Source organism: Crinia signifera, chromosome 9, assembly GCF_055691185.1.
Source record: "Crinia signifera chromosome 9, ASM5569118v1, whole genome shotgun sequence".
In the NCBI taxonomy this organism is placed as follows: domain Eukaryota; kingdom Metazoa; phylum Chordata; class Amphibia; order Anura; family Myobatrachidae; genus Crinia; species Crinia signifera.
In genome coordinates, this window is record NC_139225.1 from 65,341,334 (window position 1) to 65,367,560 (window position 26,227).

Sequence of the window (26,227 nt, forward strand, 5' to 3'; positions counted from 1 at the left end):
TTTACATGCCGCCGTAGCAGGGTACCTACCCGTTCATGCTCTGTAGGGATGTGGGGCTGCTGGGGGAGACAGGAAGGCATTGCGCTGGCTCTGTGTGACTAGTGGCGCCGAGAGGCTGGCACCACCATCTTGGTTGAGGGCAAGAGGATGATTGGGCCAGGTTAGGGTTTTTCCTCCCACACTGCCCTGTTAGCCAATGGCAGGTGTTCCCTAGGGATATATGGGATCTGCCTATGCGAATCTGGGTCAGTGCAAAAAGTCTCTTGAGCTGCTCAGGTCTTGGGAGAAACTCCTGACTATTCCTTCTGCCTTTGGCCACCCTGCCCTGCCGTCAGTTTCAGCTCAGCCGATCTCCGAACCCATTGCCACAGTACTAGCCAAATCCGGTCTCAGACAGTATTCCAACCTTTGTCTGTGTTTTCACCTCCTGGTCTGGTTATCCAAAGTTCCGGTATCCTCCATTCTTCTGATCTTGGATCCTATTGTGCCATCATCTTCTACCCAGTCCTCTCCGGAGCCAACTTCAACCCGAGTCTATCCGTATACCCAGACGAACTCCATTAATCATATTACCCACACTGTTGTATCCTCCTTATCCTAAAGTACCTTATTAGTTTGCTTCTTATTTACCAGTGACTGTTCCTCAAAGTATTTAAGTCGTTACTGTCTGCATGTAGTCTCACATTAAACCTGCTCGTTTGAACCCCTCTTCCGCTGGTCTGTCTAAAATTCCTGAACACCACACGACCTCATCAAGCCCTATCCCTGTGACAAGATTAACCCCTTTTCAGGAACTAACAACAGATATTTTTGCCCCCAAGATGGAGTCTTCCCAGGCTAAAATTCAATAGCGCAGTCCCAATCTCTATGTGGAGGCAAGACGTCAGCTCCTTTGCTTACATAAAACATTGGAGAATGAAGCATACTGCGATTGTAATGATGCTGAAAGTGAAATATCAATTTATTGAGGGGTTTAACAGAAGAACGACAGGAGGAAATATAAGATTCTCTACAACTAAGGATTTGCATACTCTGCCAATCAGTGTGAGGATTATGCTTTCTAATCCAAGGTAACCCAAGCACTATTGGATGAGAAGTCTTTGGAAAAACTAAACAGTCTATAACTTCTTTATGTAGGGCTCCCACTTGTAGTCGAACAGGGAATGTCTGGTGAGTAATAGGACCATGTGATATTTGGCTTCCAACTACTGCGGTGATCCAACTTTATTGCAGGAATTTGCAACTGTGACACTACATAAGATGATATGAAGTTCCTCGCTGCTCCAGTATCTAGGAAAGAAATAAGCACTTTAGATTTGTAGGGTAAATCAAGCAAGACTTCTGATTTAGGTTCAGACTGTAAAGAATTTCTTACCTATTGTCTCCCGCCATGGGTAGGAGAGGAAGCTTCCCAGACAAGCAGAAAATGCAGCTACCAAGTGACCCGAGGCTCCACAATACAGGCATAAATTATCTCGGTGTCAGCTCTGGCGTTCCTCTGCCATAAGCCGTGTTCTATTCATTTGCATTGGTTTGTCTGGGGGAGGCACCACCGGTGAGTTCTTAGATGGAGATAGAGGTTGAGCAGAAATGATCTCCCTCATTTTTTCTGACTGTCGCTCCTGATATTGAAGATCAACTTTTACACAAAAGGAGATAAAATCATCTAATTTTGCTGGTAATTACTCCACAACTAAATCATCTTTGAGGCGGTTAGAGAGGCCATTCCAAAATGCTGATATTAATTGATCCTCATTCCAATGTAATTCACTGATGAGAGTTTGGAAATGGACGATGTACTGGCCCACTGGCCGACCCCCCTGTCGCAGCCTCATAATTTCAATGGATGCAGAGGTCGTCCTCCCCAGCTCATCAAATATTTTCCGGAATGTAGATAGAAACTTGGCATAATCATCTAGGAATGGATCTCCCTGTTCCCACAAGGGAGACATCCAATTAAGAGTAGTCCCAGAGAATAATGACACCATATATGCCACCTTAGTCTTTTGCGTTGGGAAGTTAATGGGCTGGAGTGTGAAATGGACTTCACATTGATTGATGAAGCCTCTGCACATTTTACAACTTCCGTCATAGTTTGCTGGAGTAAGCAAATGAAGAGAAGATGGACTTGCCATCGATGGTTGAGGAACTAGAGGAGTATCTGGGGGTTCCACATGTTGCCTAGCGGCCACTGGGGCCAAAGAAGCTTGAATTGTGTCCTGATGAGCCAGCAAATCCTGGTGACATCGGGCTAACTGCTGTTGAGATATCTCCAAACCCTCCAACTAGCCCACAATGCTTTATAACAGATATGCTCCCAATGCTGACCAACTTATTTGATCCATGGGGCTAATTCATTCTGGAAAAAGGTTTTGGAGGAACCGCACTATATACAGTATTCAGGAAAAATGTATTTTAATTAAATATTCTTGGGGACATAACTGACTATTGTTCAAGGAATTAATTATATTTTAACATCTCATCCCAACATTGGCCCTTGGGTCTTAAGTTGTATATGTGATGGTCAATGGTGCACCCCCGAATTATACCTTATTAAAGGATAATAAAATTATGTATTTTAATCTAATTACAGTGCTACTCAAACAAAAAAGTGCAAACATGAAGGGCAATTGCTAAGGTTGCCTAAGTGTAGTGTATGTAATTACTAAAAAATTAGGAAAAACGTGATTGAAGTAGTTGATAGGAAACAAAAAAACTAAAAATAATTTTTATGATTGTAATCATCTCCATTTTTTTTTATTGCTGTTAAATAGAAAGGTTAATACAGAAGAGTAATACAATTATATTTGATTATTAGAATATTTATAATGCATGTTTTAGCTACAAGCAAAACAGGGTTTTGCCAGTCGCACCGGAATATCTTCGATATACTGTATTTTATGACCCCTTTATTGTTTTTGTTTATTCTGGAAAGCATCAGAGTTCACCAAATAGAGTTAGCCTGTTAGGAAGACCCCATAATTGATGAACTCATTCATGCCTTGTGGATTCAGTGCTCCCAATTCAAATGTAGATTGACTTTCCTTCTTGACTAGAGCGTCAGTAAGATCTCCTACTCTGATTCCTAAGCTAATTTTCTCCAACCCACAAACTTTGAATCCTTTTAGGGAACTGCCATGTCTTGTCATAAAATGTCTTGCGACTAATGTTATTTTCTTAGAGTTCTTCAAATCCACTTCTCCATTTCGAATTGTCCCTATGTGTTCCAAAATGCGCTGTTTAAGGGGAAATGTCATCATCCAGACATATCGTTGACCTCATCCACATATTATGCAATATACAACACCCTCCATTTTGCAGCTGAATCTCAAGGTTGAATGAATTTGCCAAATCTATCCACAATATGATCTATGGTTATCATAAATTGGTGAGATTTACATTGGCCACATGGATAAGTCCCTTTTATTAGATTTTTTGATGGCTGAGTTCTTGTAAAGTCAGGGGCAAACGCAGGATTTTCAGAAGGGGGTTTCCAGAGGGGCGGAGCAAAGCACGGAGATAGACACTTAGGTGACCCAGTATATGTATATAAGTATTATAGATAGATCAAAAACATATATATATATATATATATATATATATATATATACATACAGGGGCGTCAACAGCAGTGTAGACCACTGGGCATACAGTATCAATGTATTGGGGCCCCTACCAATCCTCCAGTGGTAGGGGTGGGGGGTTCTTTGAGCAGAAGCTTTGATGTCCTGCGGGTGGTAGTGGGTATTATATCAACCGCTCCGCATGTAGGGCCTGGATCAGTAATTTCTACTAATTACCCCTTTACTGCACAGATGGTGGGAGATGAGGTGGAAGAAGGGGGCATTGGGCTGAATGAAGGGGCCCTGATACATAACTTCCAGGGTGGTAGAGGATGTTTAATATGCAGAGGAGGGGTGTATAGTGGAGTGGGCCTATTATTCATAATTTTCTGGTGGGAGGACACCTTGCTTGACTGCAGATATCTCCAGTTCCTGGAAATAGATTTCTTAGATTTTAATAAAATTAAAAACTAGAGAATCCCACCTACCAAATGGTATTAGGGACTAGGGAATCAGAGTTCAGGAGGCAGAGCAATCTGCCAACGAGTATATAAAACTACATACCAGGTGTGTGGAGCTGGAGCAGTAACCAGCTGCTGGAAGGCTGATATCTCTGGTTCTGGGAAAAGTAGAGACAAGCTACTAGTGTCTATCTAACTCAGACAGAACCTGAAATATCTGACTGGGAATAGCAATTAACAGGCTTGGATGGGGACCACTACTTTGAAGTCAGATATCTCCAGTTCCCAAGGGCCGATTTTTAAAATTCTTGTACCCATGGAAAGAGGGGACCCTCAGCTTTCAGCCTAGGGCCCTTAGACTCCTGGGGGGTTTCTGGGTACTCAGAACCCCCCCTGCGTGCGCTACTGAAAGTGGCTTTTGACCAACTGATCTTTAAGATTTTTGGCCCTGCTCCAACTCATTGTTACCTTTGGACCGAATTTATTTGATAGTATTGGATCTAATAAAAGTATTGGCCAATGTCATTGTATAATTTCTTTCACAGCTCTCCATTCCTGGCAGAAATCTCCTACAAAATGTATCATATTGTCGGCTTTCTTTATCTCTTTTGGTTTAAAGATCAAGGTCTCTCGATCCAGCTTCAGAGCATTTCTCATTGCTTTCTTTGCGGATGTGTGACTATATCCCCTTTCCCGTACACGCAATGTGAGTTTGGATCTTAAAATGTCGCTCATCAGAACAATTTCTTCGTAAATGAGTCGTAAGAACTCACTTTTTGGAATATTTTCAACTGTGTATAGAAAATGGGCACTCGTTTGATGTAACAGAGTGTTTTTTTATTTGAAAAATCAGGTCTTTATTGTACATAAAGAATGCAAAATAACAAATATCACACATATACCGTGTCGCAGCACAGCCAAAACACAGTACACATGCCAACAGTATAGTACATATTATAAAATACAGCACAAGATAAACTCACACTATAGACTATACCAGGGGTTCTCAAACTATTTTGCTCTGGGACCCCATCAGACAATAAAAATAAATTACACGACCCCAGCAAATTACTGCAGAAGGTCATCACATTCATGTTACGTGTAGACAGCACATACATGGCAGCATTGTGGAGGAGTCTAAAATAACAGACAACTCAACAGATTTATTAATTCACTGACTGACATTAGAAAAGTCATCAGCCTGATGGTCAGCAACATGGAGTCGCGACCCCATGCTGAGAAGGTTGGGACCCACTTTGGGGTCAGGACCCACAGTTTGAGAACCGCTGGACTATACTATGCACTATGCATTCTAACGGTAACATTTACACAACAATATACAAGACTATGGATGTGGAGGGCAGGGGGGTGAGGGAGGGGGAATCACATGCCCGAAGCTTTTTTGACCAGACAGACACATATAAAGGGGGTGGGGGGGACTGTAAATAGAAAGATATCAACAAAACAATAGACAATGTAAAGTGAGGGGGAAGGGGTCACGGTCCCAAAGTCTTATAAAACAGTCCAAACAAGGAGAAATGACCAGAAGAAGGAGGGTTTAGTCCTCTTCTTCCTCAGGGCTATCCCAAATGGAATAGTCTCTGAGCAGGCTGTGAACCAGCCTGCGGCAGTCCTGAACGGACATTATCTCCCTCCGCAGTATGAGACAATTTCTGGCAAACCACAAAGTGTCCTTAACACAGTTTATAAGATGCCAGGCTTCCTGGGTCGCCCTATACGTGTGGGTGCCTGGGAATAGTCCATACATTACCGAAAGGTACGAAAGACAGTTCCTGGGCACAGAGTCTTTAAATTCAGTCACAAGTGCATCCAACAGCAACTGTGCATATGCGCAGTCCCAGAAAATGTGCATGGAGGTTTCTTCATGCACAAAGCACCAGGGACAATGTCTATACCTACACGAGTTTCTGGAGTGCATGAATTACTGGTGAGGCAAGCCCCCCTGAATGGCCATCCATGACATGTCTTTATGTCTATTTGTGAGCCTTTTGGAGGCCACATACTCCCAGACAAACATAGAAACATAGAAACATAGACAAACTTGACTGTTGCTGAAGGGAGCCCAGAAATCGGTTCAATAACGTCTTTGGCTCTGATGAGCTTGTGCACAGTTGTTGGCTTCCACAAGTCGGGTTTCAATCCCTCCAGTTGGTGTTCCCTCACAAACTTGGACACGTCCAGGGAGAACCATGGAGTAGTCCAGTTGTAAGGGATGGAGCTGTCCCACTTGTCCCATTTAAGGGTCCTCCACATTGGTAGGAGGAAGAAGCGGGACATGGAGTTCCCCGCAGAGCCGGCACAATTGTCAATCAAAGTTCTGCGGATACAGTTACATGCAAAGAAGGCACTCAGCATAGTTGGAATGTCTGAAATGCCTTTGACACCTTTGAGGGGATCTTTGTACATAACAATCCGCTTCACTCTGTCCATTTTGGAGCCCCAGATGAAGTGGAAAATGGCCCGTGTGATGGCCTTGCAGATCGTGGCTAGAGGTGGCCAAGCCTGAGCAGTGTACTGAAGAACGGGAAGAATCTCATTCCGCAGCACAATGGTTTTCCCTTCGATGGTAAGTTCTCTGAGACTCCACAATCCACATTTCTGATGCATCGTAGCCAGCCTTTCATCCCAGCACTTCAGGGCCGCTCCATCTCCCCTGAACGAGACACCAAGGATCTTGATGAGGTCTGGCTTTACCGTGAATGGGAATGGAGCGGAGGACGACAGGTGCCACTTTCCGAAGAGCATAGTCTCTGGCTTCCCAAGGTTGACCTTTGCTCCTGAAGCAAGGTCTGCACGAGGGCCGTCACTGATCTCTGGTCCGCGCAGAACACAGTGACGTTGTCCATGTACAGCGAACACTTGGCCTCTGGGTGGTCTGGATCCGGTGCGGTGATCCCTCTGATCTCTTGATTTTGCCTGATGGATACAGCGAAGAGCTCTATAACACAAACAAAAAGAAGAGGTGAAAAAGGGCAGCCTTGTCTGACCCCGGACAAGACCGAAAAGTGGTCAGTCTTCCAGATGTTCACCAACACTGAGCAGTGGATATCAAGGTACATCAGGTTAACATAAGAACAGAATAGCTCACCAAGACCAAATTTACGCAGTACCTTGCCCATCAGCGCATGGGAGACATAGTGAAAGGCCTCTTCCTGATCAAGACTTATCAGGGCCGTGTGCACATTACGGTCTTTCACGTAATGGACCGTGTCTCTGAGGAGGACAAGGCTGTCTGCGATCTGCGCCCGGGAATGGCGCAGGTTTGATCTGGATGAACAATCTGCCCAATGACAGCCTTCAGCTGGTTGGCCAGTACCTTGGCGAGGATCTTGTAGTCCACGTTCAGAAGAGAGATGGGACACCAATTTTTCAGGTCACATCTCTCCCCCTTACGCTTATACAAGATCGTGATCATTCCTTCCCTCAGCGAAGGAGGCATTTTGCCCTCCACCACCATCTCCTCATACAGCTCGAGCAGGTCCGGGCCAATGAGGTCCCACAGCGCAACGTAAAGCTCTGCTGGAAGACCATCACTGCCCGGAGTCCTGCCTTGCCTAAAGGATTTAGCAGCAGAGAGCACCTCCTTCAACACCAAGGGCGATTTACCTGCAGGATCAATAGAGTTAGAGATACCTGACAGGAACATAACTGCCTCATCAGTGTCTGTAGTCTTAGGGGAGTAGAGGTCACTGTAGTAGTCGCGAACGACCTTCATCACGCCCTCCTTCCCCTGTCTGGGGATGCCATTCTCATCACGCAGCTCGGTCAGGGGCGTGTGGCCAGAGTGGAGTTTCCTGAAAAAGAAAGAAGTGCACTTCTCACCCTTATCCAGATTCTCCACTTTGGAACGGAAGACGATACATCTGGACTCCTCCTCAAAGTGCCCTTTCAGGCTCTTATTGGTCTCGTCCAGGTCGTCCTTCACATCCCAGCCGCACCGCTGTAGGTCCACCCGGGACTGGAGCTCACGCTGCAGTTTTCTGAGGTTCCTCTTACGGTGGCATGCCTGGATACTCCCTTTGACCTGAAAGAAACTGCAGATGGTAGATTTGGCATATTCCCACCAATCAGACATACAGTCAAAATAACATTTGTCATTCTTCCATGTGATGTAGGCATCCTTAAATTCAGCTAGTACTTCCTCCCTTTCCAGTAGGGCACAGTTCAACTTCCAGGAGCCTGGGCCAGATGGAAAACCATGGCCCAGAACCCCTTGGAAGAGAATGGCCCTGTGGTCAGAGAAGAAGCAGGGAACCATAGAATGCTTTACCTGCTGCACTGCCCGGGATGTGAACACAAAGTCAATGTGAGAACGCACTGAGCCATCGGGGCGGCTCCACGTGAAATTCACGGAGCCAGCCCCCATGGAGCCCACAGCGTCCCACAGTGATGCTTCAGCCACCATTTCCCTGAGCAGGTTGGACATGATGTCCAGCTTCGCAGAGTTTCAGGTGCTTTGGCCATCCCCTTCAATCGGGCAGTTGAAGTCCCCGGCCATCACTACAGCCCTGGTGGTGGCGAGCTGGGTCCACAGGGTCTGGAATAATTCCAAATGCTCATTCTTAAAAGGTGAAGCATACACGCAGATTAGCCTGATAGTCTCACCTGCCCAGGAGCCATCTACGACAAGTAACCTGCCACATACAAACTCCTGAACATAGTCTAGCATGAAGAGGCTACCCCTAATCAGAATGGCTACCCCTGCAGACTTACCCTCACCTCCACCGGACCAGTAGGATGGACCATGAGACCACTGCAGGGCCAGATGCCTATAGGACTTGGAAAAAGGGAGAGAGCATTCCTTCAACATACAGTATACACATCACATTTCTGAATGTCAAGAAAAGCAAAAAAAGATTGACGTCTGCACTTATCCATAATACTCCTCACATTAATGGTAAAAAGGTTAAAAGCTACCATTTGTTAAGAGAAAAAGGTTAGGATTTTGGTTACAATACATTTACGTTATGTTGTTGAGGCTGTTCAGCTCAGGTACTCCACTCTCCTCAAAGACCTCTGCATAGGCCCCCATCTCCTCCTCGAGGGGGAGGGAGTTCTGAACCGGCTCAACCAACTCCACTGCTGCTTTCTTGGAGGTTTCCGGGTCAGCAGATGGGCTGTCTAACGCCTTCCTTATCCTTCTGGGTTGTACGTTTCCTGCGGGAGCAAGAGGTGGAAACTCTTCTTCGAAGAGGAGAGGGACAGGGGTGGGGATAGAGGGGGTGGTGGGAGGGAGGGTGGGTTGGATCACAGGTCGGGAGAGTGAGGGAGGCGGGGTGGTGCGAGCAGCCGGGATGGGAGTTGCTGTCACAGAGGGAGGGAGGGGAGGAGGGTTAGGAATGGTAGGGGAAGGTTTCTTACCACCTTGTTTTTGCGGGACCTTCTTTCTCTGTACAGGTGTGGGTGACACCTTTGGAGGGACGACCACACCCGATGCTGCTGCGGCGTAGGAACTTGCTCTACTTGGACAATCCTTGTAGACATGATCCACCGAGCCACACAGGTTGCAGGTCTTCTTCGTGGGGCATTCCTTTGTCTCATGGCCAGCCAGTCGACAAATCCTGCAAGCCAGGACCTTGCATTCCTTCCCAAAGTGGTCCTTTCCATCGCACTTTCTGCAGGTGCGTGGTTGGTCCACGTAGTGGATGAGTCCTGCTGTTCCCCCCAGGGAGAAGCATGATCTGAGGTGCTTGCAGCCTGACAATCACCGACCACTTTCCAGTCCAGAGTCCATTCTCGTAAAGGATCCTTGAGGGGGTCCTTTATTACGGTGCAGGATCGGTAGAGAAATACGACGATGTCCTTGACAGGCGTGTGTAGGCATTGAAACCATCACCCGCCTCTCCTCTCCTTGAATAGGACAGTTGCCCACAAAGCGAGAGAGGGGGGATTCAGGCTTCACCGTTTTCACCGCTTCCCAATACCTATTGCGATGGAGGCCTAGAAGATGTCTCTGAAGAAGCTCTGGACGCTAAGCATTTCAGGTGCAGAGAATCCTTGCTCCATGACCATCTTCTTGCTGAAGTACTCAACCGTCATGTCCGGCACCTGTCCTTCTACCTCCTTTATCTTAATCACCATGGTCTACCTCATCCAGGGCTCCAGGGCTGGAATGCCTTTGGAGTGGTCCTGGACGGGCACAGTTGGTGGTGTCGCAGAAGTGGCAGTGAAGCTAGGGCAGGCCAATCTGGTCGGACATTCGGCCGGTGACCGAAGTGGAGGCTGTGGCCATCCTTCTGGCATCTCGGGGCAGCTGAGAGGATGAGATGAAGAGGTCGCTTCAGAGGGCAGAGCAATACATGTCTAACCCTCCAAGAAGGCTAGAGAGCGATGCATGGCTTCAGAAGGCAGAGCAAAGCCAGTCTAACCCTCCACGGAGGCTGGGGAGTGTTGCAGAGCTTCAGAGGGCAGAACAGAAAGTCTGACCCTCGGTGGTGGCTCCAGAGCGGTGGAGGCTTCAGACGGCAGAGCAGACAAGTCTGACCCTCCTAGGCAGCTCGGGAGTGCTGCAAAGCTTCGAGAGGGCAGAGCAAACAAGTCTGCCTCTCCCAGGAGGCTAGAGTGCGTTGCAATTCTCTTCAGGCGAAGTCCTCTTCTCCTCACAGTTGGGGCGAAGCTTCTTTCTCGGTGTCAAGAGGAGGAGGGGTCAGCAGTCGCCTTCAGAGGGCAGAGCAGAGCAAGTCTGACCCTCAGGGCTTCTCCCTCTTCAGCGATGTCTTCTCCTCCTCGCAGTCTTGACGTCTTCGCTCTTTCGCTCTTCTCGGCCTGGCAGTGGTAGCCCTGAGAAGGACCGTTGTCGGACCAAGAAACAAGGAGCAGAGCTGCCTCTCAGAATAAACTGATAAGAACAGATACTACACTTGATCTTAGCCAAAAGGCCGATAAGCGATAACCCGAATGGGGACCAAGCAAAGCACGGCACCCAAATTTTGGGGACACATAGTAGTGGAGATCAGCACCATGGACACCACACAACTCTACAATGAGTGGCCCAAAGCTAGCTAGCTAGCTGCCTGCTTGGTTGGATGCATACATGCATGCACGCAGATTGAAACTCATATTGTTTGATGATACTCTTATAGAGGTTACCTCCAATTCAATGTAAATAGAAGATTATTGCTCTGAAGAGAGAGAGCAATAAAGGACAATAGTTGAATCCTTAGCAATACCTGTGCTAGGTGGCCCCTAAGAAAGCTGGTGTCCCAGCCACTATTGGTTTTCTGGAAAAAAGGTTTTGGGGGAACCACAAAGGGTGTATTCAGTAAAAAAAAAATTTCAATGAATATTCTTGGGGACATAACTGACTATTGTTCACAAAATTAATTATATTTTAAGATCTCATCCCAATATTGGCCCTTGGGTCTTAAGTTATATATGTGATGACAGTATTTCTTTCTCCATAATCAAGGTAAAATAAGGCATAATAATTGAGAGGAGAGAATTGTATAATTGGATAGATGTATATATATGGTAAAATGTACATACTTTATTTGTCTATCTTTTTGAATTATTATTGTTTGACCTATGATTAAATCCTTATCTCAAATTGATTAAGTGAAACACATATAAGATCAATGGTGTATCGATGTTAAGGATATATGATGGTCAATCAGATATTTAACAAATAAATAACAAACCTTTTCAATTATACCAATCCTTTTTTATCATTAATATCAGTATAAATATTCAAAAATTTGCAGGGATTAAGGCAACTTAATTAAATATATTTTTGGACATTAAAGCCTCACAATTAATGATATAATATTAGATAAAAAAATACATATAGCAAAAAATTAACAAAAAACATTAACAGAAATAATTCTAAACAAGCATAGAATAACTTCACTTTAGGAATTTAGCGTGCACCCCACTTGAGTTTTTTTTTTCTCTTTTTTTCTTTCAGCTAGTGCATTCTGTCAGGGCTGGTGTGTTAGGTGAATCCGAGTCGTGAGCTGAGAGTTCGGTGCTGCTTTCAAATAATAACCAAGCCAAATGTATAAAAGTCATTTTCATGTGTTTATAAACAAAGAATTCAGCAATCAGGCAAGACTGACACAACTCCCAAAGATCAACAGGCTGAAATGCTTGTAAGGTCACTGATACCAAGGTCCAGTCTGGAACAGAGATCCGGAAGGAGCAAGAGGAGGTGGCTATCAGGCAGGAAGTGGTTAGACTGCAGGTCTTACAGTGGGTCTGGTCACAATAACAGGTGCTGCAGAAAACTGGATCACTGGCAGAGAATTAGCTTCTTGGAAAGCTGTGATATAAAGTACCTAGAGGACTAGAACATAGCACTTGGGTAGACTATACAGTAGCACCTGCTGCTTTAGGAGGGGTCAATAAATACCCCCTGATGCTCCCTGATTGGCTAGAGGCAGCAGTAGCAGAAGTGAACAAACAAGTAATATGCCCAAAACAAAGATGGTGGCTGCGGCACTTCTGGTTTTCAAACGGACCCCCATCTGAGTCCAGAGACCCCTGACAGCCTGCCAGCTACTCCTGCCAGTGGCCAGTACACCATGCCCCCTAAGAAGGCACTCGCCAGAGTACATGGACTGGTAAGTATGGGGGTCGGAGTGTTCCTGCTGTCTGGACTGTGACATAAGGCAGTACCACTGGACTGGAATTATGCAGAAGTATCACAAGTATGCAGTTGTGCGTTCGGGCAGGCTTCTTACTAGTGAGTCCTGCCGCTGACTATCACTGTGTGCTACTCACACACACGTGACGACTCGGCTCCGGCCAAGCGGGTGCTTCAGTGGCACCACAAGGAGCCACAATCAGCAACCCCTCCGGGCGCAGCAAGTGACGCTGCTACCCGGCGCTGCCGGCTCTCCCGTACCACGCTGCACTTAGCGGGTCGGGTTAGAAGTATTAGTATTGGCTCAACAAGGGCAGACATTATATGCCTTATACAGGCGACCCTGCCTAAGATTGGCTGCAAGATCGCTCCAATTTACCAATTATTGCCATACTAATACCAGCTCAAATATCGGAGATCATATCCTATTTATTTTGCAAATGTGTATGAAACACGCAACTACTGCTAAAGTGTATTGAGATTACTACAGTCAAAAAAGCATCATATTTATACTAATAAAATTACCTGGAATTAGTACATTTGGGTTTGGAGCCCCACGTTGTAAGGATACCTTATCCTTTTTAAAACACATGTCTGTGTCTTTATGTTTTGTGTGTACCTTGTGTCTTTTACTTCGCTTTAGTTTTTAATAATAGATACAATAAAAGTTATGTATTAATGTGTCAATTCTTAGGTGCACCACACTGAGAAATGTCTTTATTTGATTTTGCATAAATCCTTTGCCTTCAAACAATGTCCAGTGGTAGCACACCCCACTGATTAAGGTTTCTCATTAATCCTTCGATTCAGTAACTTGGGGTCCACTCTCCAGATATACTTATATCACTCACCTGTGCGATTAACTTTCCCCCTTTCTTGTTTATCCTCAATTTAAGGTGACCAGCTCACCCTCAGTTATATCAGCACGGCACATAAGTGTAAATAATGATTAAACATACTGATCCCACTTAACCTGAGGATCACTGCCCGGAAGTACCAGCAAAACCTGCCAAGATGTCATTATTTCTAACCACCACACAGTCAACTGGGACTTTCAGTTTAAGCCAGGAACTCAGGGGCAGATTTATTAAGCTTGGAGAAGAGATAAACTGGAGTTAAAGTGGAGAAAAGGTAAAAGGAGATAAAGCACCAGCCAATCAACTCCCAACTGTCTTTTTCAAACACAGCTGATTGGCTGTGCTTTATCTCCTTTTACATTTTCTCCGCTTTATCTCCAGTATATCTCTTCTCCAGGCTTAATAAATCTGCCCCTTAATGAGAGACAAAATAATCTCAAAAAATGCCTAGACAATATGTTAAAAAAAAGACCTAACTATGATTGATACCACACAGGAAGATTGGGTTAATGACATACACACCCTCAAAACCATTCTTGCAAAACAGACAAGGACCTTTTGGAACAAGGCCACCTTTGAGAACTACTTAAAACAGCAGATTACCCCTAGAGGGCTTAGACCAAGAGTGTTTCCATCATTCGAACTAGCAAATAACTCCTTAAAAACAGAATGGGAGAAAACACGACCTGTTCCCTTGGTCTGATCCATATCTTGATTAAACACGACGAAATTATGCTGAGCAAGTGTACACATGAAATCAACACACTCGGTGATAAGCTAAAGAACTTTGAAGGCTTAGAGAAATTTCAAAAAGCCTACCATAGGATCAAGTCTGAACTTGAAAACATAGAGAAAGAGGTGGTCAGCCGTAAAAAGAACAAACTGCAACGTGACTCACACGATTTTCAAACTAACAGAGTATACAGGTGGAATATGAACAACATAAGGAAACCTACTGGGTTACATGGGTTACACCACCTCTGATGTGGACTCATCAGACAGTGAGCGTTCTGACCAATATCAACAGAATAGACCGAGGAGGGTCTGGGACGAGACCGAGAGAGAACCTGGGACGAGATTTAGGAGGACCAGGAGGGGAAAGAAAGGGCAAAAGAGGACCAAGGGATTGGAGGGAGGATTGGAGAGAAACGAGACGGTACAGGAAATAGTACCTAATGACTCCCTCAAAATCATAAAACTAACAGACCGTATCCTTGATGACGCACAAACCTCAGTCCTCAACAAGGGCCTCAGTTTTTTCCCCACTAAATCCCTTGATAGATTCCAATATCAAAAAGATCTGAATCTATATGTCAGAAAACTCTTACTGAAGAAGTTTTGGTACTTGTTACCTAGAACGGCGCCCATCGCGGGCATCGCATGTACATCGCATGCCCGCGATTTCACATAGAAATTAATGGTAAAAGGTAAATTGCGTCGGTCGCATCGCATGCGGCCAAAAAACGCATGCGATGCGACCGACGCGATTACCGCGATTTACATAGGGAACAATGTTAAATGGCCCAATTGACCCGATTTTACATAGGGAACAATGTTAAATGGCCCACAGACCCCAAATAGCCACCCTGAAGTGTGAAATGCCCCCCCCAATTGTTAACGCCACCCCACGATCAACGTCAACCCGAAGCGTGGCGAGTGCAGCGAGCCAGCGAGGGGTGGCGGTACGCGTCCTCCGACCTTTTCATACCCCCACTATCCACGTCGGCGTGGAGTTGAGAATAGAAAGTGTTGCGAGCGCAGCGAGCCACTGAGCCCGAAGCGTGGCGAACGCAGCGAGCCCGCGAGGGGATGCGGATACCTGTGAAGCCCGCGAGGGGACGCGTATAGCTGTGAAGGTATCTACATCCCCTCGCCACGCTTCGGGCTCGGTGGCTCGCTGCGCTCGCCACACTTTCTATTCTCAACTCCGCGCCGACGTGGATAGTGGGGGTATGAAAAGGTCGGAGGACGCATACCGCCGACCCTCGCGGGCTCGCTGCACAAAAAGTGGGAGGATGTAATCATCAATCCCTCTGACATGGGTGGTAACGTAGTGCTATGGTCCAGGTGTGGATATAAAGAAGAACTCGCAGAAAAAAAGGGGGTATGGAAGGGGGATCACAGGCGCTCGGTCTGATGTATGAAAATTCCAAGTAAAAGTGAAGATATATTTATTGTTGTCACACTTAAAGCACAGAAAGAATAAAAAGAAATTGTCTCCTTTGAAAAAAGAAACTGTCTCTTTAAGGATACATTTGAAAATAACACAATCCAAATACAATGTAACGTTCCAACCTAAGGTTTGAAATATCGGGTTCTTAGTGCACTGAGAAGGGCACGGGGTGGGAAAGAGGATATTGAAAGTTCGTACCTCCACTCCCGTCTCTGTTTTGTCCCAGTCTGCTTGTTTGAAGAATAGTAGTTAGCCGCAAGGAGAAGACGGTCTCTTCACTGCCGCAGCCGTGGATCCGGCTTCCAGCGGTAGTTGGAGACGTATCTGTAGCAGGCTCCTGAATTTTATCCTGCCTGTCAATTCACAGGCACTGGGAAAAGATGGTGTCTTGCTTGCAAAAAACAACCTGTACAAACTGTATCCTCTCAGGGTAGGTTGGGCATAAAACAGCACACAAAAATATGAAAAAACAGCAAAAAAAACCTTTAAAAGTCAAGGTGACCACATCCACCTTCTGCCGCCTGTGGCTAACTACTATTCTTCAAACAAGCAGACTGGGACAAAACAGACACGGGAGTGGAGGTACGAACTTTCAATATCCTCTTTCCCACCCCGTGCCCTTCTCAGTGCAATAAGAACCCGATATTTCAAACCTTAGGTTGGAACATTACATTGTATTTGGATTGTGCTATTTTTAAATGTATCCTTAAAGAGACAGTTTATTTTTTTCAAAGGAGACAATTTATTTTTATTCTTTCTGTGCTTTAAGTGTGACAACAATAAATATATCTTCACTTTTACTTGGACTTGGAATTTTCAAACATCAGACCGAGCGCCTGTGATCCCCCTTCCATACTCCCTTTTTTTCTGCATTTCTTGACTAGAAGATTTAACTAGTAGGAGGTAGGAAACAAGCTGCTGGGAAGGGAGCAATTGATTGTTTTATACAAATCACACTGCATCGTTTATAAAGAAGAACTCGATCGCCAATTAGGGGATAAGACATGTTATAGGAAATTAACCTTTAACCCCACGGAAAACTACCTTGAAATGTACCAAAAAATAATAACACAATCCAAGAACAATGAGTAGTCATTAACAAGACATAATATGACTTCTTGGAGGTTAAACAAGTCAAGATCCCAACCTTATACTTGTTGCCAAAGGTACATAAGGATGACACCAAGCCACCTGGAAGGCCAATTGTGTCTGGTATGGGAGGACTAACCGAAAAAGCCAGCCAGTTTGTGGACCACCACCTCAGGAAATTCGTCCTCACATTACTATCTTATGTAAGAGACACGATGGACGTCCTGAATAAAATACAATACATCATACTGAACCCGGGCACCTGGCTGATAACATGTGACGTGGAAAGCCTGTATACTAGGATTATTATATACTGGAGAGGTAGTGCCATTATTAAAAAAATGAAAAAAGGAGGATCCTGCTAATAACAGACCTGTTAGTTTAACATCAATAGTGGGTAAACTATTTGAAGGATTTTTAAGAGATGGTATCCAGGAATATTTAGACCTTCAAAGTTTACTCAGTAATAATTAGCATGGGTTCGTGAAAAATCGTTCATACCAAACTAATCTACTTGGTTTCTATGAAGAGGTTAGCAAAAACCTTGATAATGGAAACGCTGTAGATGTGATTTTCCTAGATTTTGCTAAAGCCTTCAACACAGTACCACACAAGAGGTTGATAAATAAAATGGAGGACATGGGATTAGAGGCAAATATCTGTAGATGGGTAGGGAACTGGCTGTTATTGTACAGGAAAAGAGAGGGTGTGTACTCTGCGCAAAACCACATATATTCGAATGACAAACACACTTTGCACCTGGATAGGTTTTGAATAAAAATGTATTTATTTAATTTGTACGGTACATATAGAGAAAACACGATTACTTTTAAGTATTTAAAAATAATATGTGGTTTAAGAAAATCTAAAAGTATTCTTATAATAATATAAGGTTCTGCTAATACCGGTGTAAGGGAATAGGGACCACCTACCCTGCCCTACCTCCGTTGCCTCGAGCTGGAGTTAGCGGACGTGTGTGGAACTAGGCTTCGCCAATAATAGCCGCGTCTGAAGGAGCTGGTTAGTCCAGCTCCAACCCCAATGCCAACTGGTCTTGAGAGTGACAACACGCCCACCAAGGCCAGAGGAGAGCAAGGGGACAACTAACTGACCTGACACTAAGCGAGGGGTCCCCGGATTCCCCGAGGGGTGATGATACTAGGCGGTAACCCTTATAGGGCGCAACCATGCGTAACGATGGATCAAGGGATAAATGGAAACAATGCCCAAGAGGTGTAATATAAAGAAATAGCAACAATGCTCAGAAGAAGATATAACAATGGCAACAATGCTTGAGAGATGTAATATAGAGAAATAGCAACAATGCTCAGAAGAAGATATACAAAAATGACAACAATGCTTGAGAGATGTAATATAAGAAAATAGCAACAATGCTTAATGAGATGTACTATAAAGAAATGTTCCAAATAGCAAGAGGGAACACAGGGTGACCCCTGACTTATCTGAAAAGATGACGGTATCACAGATAAGCCCCTCCGGACTTCTGAGGATGGTGAACTCTCACAGCACGGCACTCTTTAAGAACCAGGATACGGCAGGACCAAACCAGGCAAGGCAGACCAGGCGAGGAAAAAACAGGGATTCTCCAACAGGGTCCAGGACCAGGAACACGATCTCAGCAACAGGCTGAAAGAACGCTATAACCGGCGTCTGTGTGAGAGAGACGCCGACTTATATTTGAATTAGCCGCCCCCTGTGGCGACATCACTTCCTGTCCGCCCTGCAGAGTCTTCCCCCTGCAGAGACGGCCGGAGCGGAAGTTCGGGGCGTTGCCTAGCAACGTCCCCGAAGCTTCCTGATGACGCGCGTCGGAAGATGGCCGCCGTCCTAGCAGCGCAGACGCTGCCGAGGGACCTGGACGGCGGCGACGTTAGGTCCGGCGCCTAACAACCGGTATACACACTGGGGATGGTATGACAATACAAGACAGACTTACATTAAACACATATGGTACCAAATACGTATAAAATCCTCCTTTGGTGGGTTACAGAAAGTCTCTTATAGTTAGCTTTGTATTCTGTATCCAGTTAGAAGTTTGATTTTATTTTAGTGCAGTTTTGCACCAGGTAGCGGATAAGGTATTAATGTCCAGATTACAGGTGCTTACCAGGGCGTTGTGGTGGCTGAGGGTCTGCCAAGAAGGTAGTGTGATATCCTGCACAGTACCAAGTGGGATCCAACCTTCTCCAGATCGACTAGTTTCACCTTGTCGGCTTCATCAGGATGCTGAATCGGTATGGTGCCTCTGCCACTTCTCTCTTTTTATCAGCCTTTGATATCAAATCAGTGCACTTGCTAGTCTGTGGATACCCTCAGCCACCACAACGCCCTGGTAAACACCTGTAATCTGGACATTAATACCTTATCCGCTACCTGGTGCAAAACTGCACTAAAATAAAATCAAACTTCTAACTGGATACAGAATACAAAGCTAACTATAAGAGACTTTATGTAACCCACTAAAGGAGGATTTTATATGTATTTGGTACCATATGTGTTTAATGTAAGTCTGTCTTGTATTGTCATACCATCCCCAGTGTGTATACGGTAATAGCAGAACCTTATATTATTATAAGAATACTTTTAGCTTTTCTTAAGCCACATATTATTTTTAAATACTTAAAAGTAATCGTGTTTTCTCTATATGTACCGTACAAATTAAATAAATACATTTTATTTCAAAACCTATCCAGGTGCATAGTGTGTTTGTCATTAGAATATATGTGGTTTTGCGAAGAGTACACCCCCGCTCTTTTCCTGTACAATATTACCCGAAGTGCCCTGTAGTGTACCTTCTACTCAGCTGCAACCACATATACAGGGATAGCGCAGTCCTCTAAAACCCCCATCTTCCCATAGGGAACTGGCTGTGTAATAGAGAACAAAGGGTGGTCGTGAACAGTGCCGTATCTAATATGATACCAGTACTGAGTCGAGTGCCACAGGGTTCGGTTCTTGGGCCCATTTTATTTAACATTTTTATTAACAATATTGGGATGGGGTTATTTAGCAATGTATCCATCTTTGCGGACGATACAAAACTGAGCAGAGTTATTAAATCATCAGAGGATGTCACTACGCTTCAAAATGATCTTGACAATCTAGATGAGTGGGCAAAAAGTGGAAGATGAGGTTCATTGTGAACAAATGCAAGGTCATGCACCTTGGGAGACATAACCAGTGTGCTAGTTATTACCTAAGTGGGGATGAATTGGGTAAATCAGTACTCGAAAAGGATCTAGGAGTCCAAATAGACAACAAACTGGGGTGTAGTGCTCAATTAATTTAGCAACAAAAAAGGCCAACGAAATTCTCGCATGTATTAAAAGGGGCATGGAAACTAGGGATTTAAAAGTAATTATGCTTCTGTACAAATCATTGGTTAGACCACACCTCGAATACGCAGTGCAGTTCTGGGCCCCGCACTATAAAAAGGACATCATAGAATTAGAAAAAATCCAAAGAAGAGCAACAAAGCTTATTAGGGGAATGAAGAATTTAAACTATGAGGAAGGATTAAACAATTTGGGCCTATTTACACTAGAGAAAAGACGTTTAAGGGAGGATATGCTCAACATGTATACATATATTAGGGGCCAATATAAGGAACTGTCAAACACCCTTTTTTCTACTAGAAAGGAATCTAGGATGCGAGGGCATGAGTTTAGATTAGTTTTTTGTTTATCTATAAGAAAAAAATTCTATACAGTCAGAGCAGTCAAACTTTGGACTCTCTTCCTGGAGAAGTGGTGTCAGCAGACACTATAATATGTTTAAAATAAGGTTGGATAAACATTTATTGGTTAAAAACATCCATGGGTACGAATAAATAACAAAATCTGTCTTTAAAATATCATAACATACTATACAACAAGGGATAAGCTACTATAAACATAGGTTGAACTAGATGGACGCAAGTCTTTATTCAGCCTCACCTACTATGTAACTACAGGTATGTAACTATTCACAAATACGGTATACAGGCAACCAGATATTTTTTTAAGTATGGATAAAGACACACCACTCCATGATCTCATTGTTGAGTTACTGCGTTTTGTGCTATCTAAGAACTACTTCATATGTGAAGACCATATCTACCTCCAGGTACAGGGGACAGCGATGGGGAGCACCTGTGCCCCCACGTATGCAAACCTGTACCTGGGGTGGTGGGAACGTGAGGTGGTCTTCACAGAAGACCATGAGACCTACACACAGCACATCCTAATCTGGCTCAGGTATATAGATGATCTGCTCCTCATAGGGGAAGGTGACATAGATCTATTCTTCAAATTTATTAAAATACTCAATACAGACTATCTGAATCTCAAGCTCACATACCATGTCAGTCAAAAGGAGGTGGAGTATCTGGACCTCCGCATAAATGTGGAGGTGGATGGGTCCATTACCACTGACATGTTCCGCAAAAAAACCTCAACCAATTCCCTGCTCCGCCATGAGAGCGCACATTCCCCCCCCCCCCCCCCCTCCGTGATCCGAGGACTTCCCAAAGGGGAATAATTAAGAACTAAGCGAAACTGCTCCCGCAATGACACTTATGAAAAAAGAGCAGATGAGTTGGATGTGAGACTAAAGAGCAGGGGCTATAGCAAAAGGAAAGCAAGAAAAGCAGTATCCCGCTATGAAAGTGAACAACTTCACTGCCCAAAAAAATCCAATTTCTGACACCAGTGAAAAAATACGGTTCATTGGAACTTTTTGCAAAGAATGGCGAGAGGTACAACAGGCATTAAATAAACACCTAGATATCTTGAAAACAGATAAGGATCTGGCAGAGGTCCTTGGAGATAAGATGGATATTAACTGGTGACGGAGCAATAATTTGAGGGATGTCCTAGTGCACAGTCACTTTGAGATGGAATCCACAAACAAAATTCACAAACAAGGATCTTACAAAAGCAGTACATGTAAAGTTTGCCCAATATTTGATAAGATGCCAATCATATACTGATAAATTTGGCAAAGAATGGAAAATTTGTGATTATATAAACTGTGACACCGCAGGGGTAAGCTACAATTTGGAGTGCCCCGGCGGCAAACATTACATTGGGAAGACACAGAGACCACTGAAGAAAAGATTGTCTAAACATCTCTTGAGCATCAAGAATGCGTCAAGAGATAAACAGCAATTTAAAACTCTTACGCTGGTGGCCAAACTCTTTTTTAAATGTCATCAAGGCAGTCCCAAGGGACTTAAAGCCTTTGGGATGACCAAAATCACCATGAATATTCGCAGAGGAGACCGGGACAGGGAGCTTCTTAAACAAGAGACCTGTCTGATATTCCTGATGGACTCCATGTCCCCCAGAGGCATCAATGAAGAAAATAACTAAACTATCTTCTTGTAAATACAAATAGCCCTTCCAAATCTATACACTGCTCTTCAACAAATGGACTGCCTATTCTATTGGCCTTTCCCACTGCATACACCGGAGATCACACATCTCATTCTCTTTTTTAATCTAATTTCAAATTTTGTTATTACCTTTCACTTTCTATGTCACTGCATCCCTGTTACCCGACATCACTGCACGATGTATATGATACCACCACCATGTCTGACACATCGGGCATTATAATACTGTGATATGTGACTTCTGTCCCTTCCCACTATGTGACATTATTTCCATCACAACACACAGCACCGGCTTTCCCATTATGTGTATATAATTATTTAGTAATCCCAGTATAAGGGAATCCCCTTCATCGACACCACGTCACCCACCACTAGTTATAGGAACAGCAGTGCGGTACCTGTCTTCCGCCTTGGCGAAACCAGAGTTATGTGTGTCTAAATATATCACACGTAACTTCTCGGGGACCTGAGCACGGAGACAAGGTGTCACACACATTCCCGATCCACAGTTTCCCCTTTTTCCACTATTTTCCCCGTTTTACTATCTCAACGAGATTGCCCATTATTATTCCACATTGTACACATACACTCTCATTGTTGGAACCATATTATCTCACTGAGATCACCTGAGACTATCTGTACATTGCTTTCCAACGAATGGACTGCCTATTCTATTGGTCCTTCACATACCTGAGATCATACATCTCACTCCTATTTAATTTCACAATATTGTCATTAACCTTCACTTTCCATGTCTCTGCATCCTGGTTACTCGATACTATTGCACGATGTACATGACCCCACTATTATGCCTGACATATAGGACATTGCATTACTGTAATATGTGACATCTGTCCCCTTCCTACTATGTGATATTATTTCTATCACAACATCCAGCACTTATTTTCCCTCTCTTTCTGCTCACATCATCCCCATCACGTGTAGAGAAATATTCAGTAATCCCAGTACAAGGGAATTCTCTTCATCTACATCACTTCACCCACCACTCTGCATAGGAACAGTAGTGTGGTACCTGCCTTCCGCCTCAGCCAAACAAGAGTTGCGTGTGTCTTAATATATCACACGTAATTCCTGGGGGACCTGAGCGCGGGGAGAAGGGGCCACACACGTTCCCTATTCACAGCTCCCTTACCCACCATTTTCCCCGTTTTACCATCTTATTTATCCACCTTGTACACATTCACCCCTCCTGTGGATACCATATCATCTCACTGAGATCACCCGATATTATTCGCAAATTGGACCTCACAGCATCAACCATTTCACATGTACCACTCCTTCCCTTCCCCTCTTTTCCCATTATCCCTGGGTATGTCTCCTTGATGCTATAACATTCTTATATATTGTCAAATATACCAATCGTGACAGGCATTACCAAAGATGGATATTAGGCGCCACTGTACGCTAATTCTTTTTCTCCCCCTTAATAAATAATAAATAAAACAAAATAAAAAATCAAATACCCAGTCCCGACAGCATTAGAACACATAGGCACTGGTCTGCCTTCTATTTCTGCAAGCATCTGATTTGCACATATACCATCATGGGCATCTTTGCGATGCAACATATTAAATAAAGAACTGTTCTTTTCTTCTTAACAGGGGTACATTTATTTATTTATTTATTTTCCCATTTCTTGTACTTCATCTTGTATTTCCTCTCTACCTAACTGTATTGAGCGCTAGAAGCCTCTTTTCTCATTTAAAATCCTAAAGAGCATATGGTGATATCGTAAAAAAACAGACATTCCATTGTACTCTGACTACCAGCCGGGAGGAGCATAATAAAATCCCTGTTTTCAGACGCACCCATCAAATTTATGAATATTCATTAAGGAACTGATATTTAATGGACTTCCTGGCAATCCTCAGGTTAGTCCTGAAGAAGCTCATTTGCGAAGCGTACGCTGACCGTACACCTTGTGCGTGTGCTCCATCCCCTCCCCACATACAAATGCATTTTGATCTGTTTAGCTTTAAAAAATTTCTTTCAGCAGTTGTGCGTTCGGGCAGGCTCCTTACTAGTGAGTCCTGCCGCTGACTATCATGGTGTGCTACTCACACACACGTGACGACTCGGCTCCGGCCAAGCGGGTGCTTCAGTGACACCACAAGTATCCACAATCAGCAACCCCTCCGGGCGCAGCAAGTGACGCTGCTACCCGGCGCCGCCGGCTCTTCCGTACCACGCTGCACTTAGCAGGTCAGGTTAGAAGTATTAGTATTGGCTCAACAAGGGCAGACATTATATGCCTTATACAGGCGACCCTGCCTAAGATTGGCTGCAAGATCGCTCCAATTTACCAATTATTGCCATACTAATACCAGCTGAAATATCGGAGATCATATCCGATTTATTCTGCAAATGTGTATGAAACACGCAACTACTGTGTATTGAGATTACTACAGTCAAAAAAGCATCATATTTATACTAATAAAATTACCTTGAATTAGTACATTTGGGTTTGGAGCCCCACGTTGTAAGGATACCTTATCCTTTTTAAAACACATGTCTGTGTCTTTATCAGGGACTAGCAGTCAGGGGAGGCAGGGGAGGCAGTGCCTCCGATGTCATAAATGGTTAAAATAATACAAAAATACAAAGAAAATACTTATGACACATATTCTGTGCTGTAAGTATTTTCTTTATATTATTCAAATAATTTTTACTACATTTTTTTATTTAAAATTGTGTTCGGAGGCACTGAGTGCGGTGCCTCCGGCTCTCGATGTAAAAGACCCAGAAAGAGGGGAAGGGTAGGGGGCGGACCCGAGCACCGGGCAGTAAAAGCTCATTAGAAAAGCTGTAAAAGCGGCACCTATGGCAGTGCCTCAGTGACAGGGACGTGCATTATGCCTATATGAAAGCACGCCCCTGTCACTGAGGCAGATATGACTGGGCATCAGATTATCCTGCAGCATCAAGCCACCAAGGAACAATCAGCAGACACTTACCCACTCCCCTTCTTCTTCCCGGGAGGACAGTTGAGTTTCCCTGCCATCCGACTACAGCTGGCTTGCCGTACGGGACCTCCACTCAGGACCGACAATTATAACAGGTATGTAGCCACTTAGAGAGTGATATGGCTGCACACTGCATCCCATAACCCTGTTGTGTGCAACGCACTTCAAGAAACTGCTGAGCCCCAGCAACCCCAGCTCTAGGACCCTGTCTGGTGCTGGCAAACCTGCTCACAGCACCCCGCTCTCAGGCCACCGCTGTGCGCGGCAACCGCACTCCCTGGATACTGTAAACACCGGCACACCCGCTTCTAACGCCGGACCCTGGGCACCCCCTGCATTCAGGGCTGAAGAATATAGCAGCCCACCGTTGGGAGGAATACATTAAGGTGAGGACTTACTCGGGGGCCAGCGCCGGCTTCTTCTTCTAGTAATCACTGGTGTGAGCAGTACAGGAGCAGTGCTGCTGAGGAAGAAAAGTAGACTTGTCCCGAGGGCATACACCTGTGGCTGTACCCACGGACCACTGCGCTGCTTGCTCCTGTACTGCTGCTGCAGGCGTTGGTGATAACTAGTAGGTGTCTGCAACACTGAGGTGCTGGAAACCGGTGTGACACTGCCCGACTTTGCTCCAACAGGGAAAAGGTCAGTTTATTGATGGGGAATCATTAAACTATATTTTAAAAGGAGGGAGTGGAAAAAGCTAATATATATATATGTTGGGGGTGAGTGGGGAGCATTAAATATTTATGGTTTGGGGGTTAGGGGTGATCTTCAATATATGAGGAGTTGATATGAGTTGACCTGGGAGGGGAATATATACAGTATATATATGGTACATAAGATACCACAGCAGTCAGAATGCCAGTGGTCAGCATCCCAGTAAAGAGAATCTCATCAGGGGCTCCGCAGGTTAACCCATCCTCACCTATAACCTGACAATAACCCACCCCTCTACTGCCTAAAGCTAACCCCAATATCCCAATACATAAATTTGAAATCCCCGTTGTGCATCCTAACCCTAACCCCCCCCCCCTGCCCACAGCCAACCCTAAGTTCCCCCATTGGTGCCTAAATCTAACCCCCCACTCCTTCCTCGGCCACAC

The 26,227-nt window shown here is 44.6% G+C and overlaps 1 pseudogene; it reads right to left on the reverse strand.

Moving 5' to 3' along the window:
• Positions 1-10,828: 10,828 nt before the first annotated feature.
• LOC146039969 (U2 spliceosomal RNA) lies at positions 10,829-10,935 on the reverse strand (annotated as a pseudogene).
• Between the last annotated feature and the right edge of the window lie 15,292 nt (positions 10,936-26,227).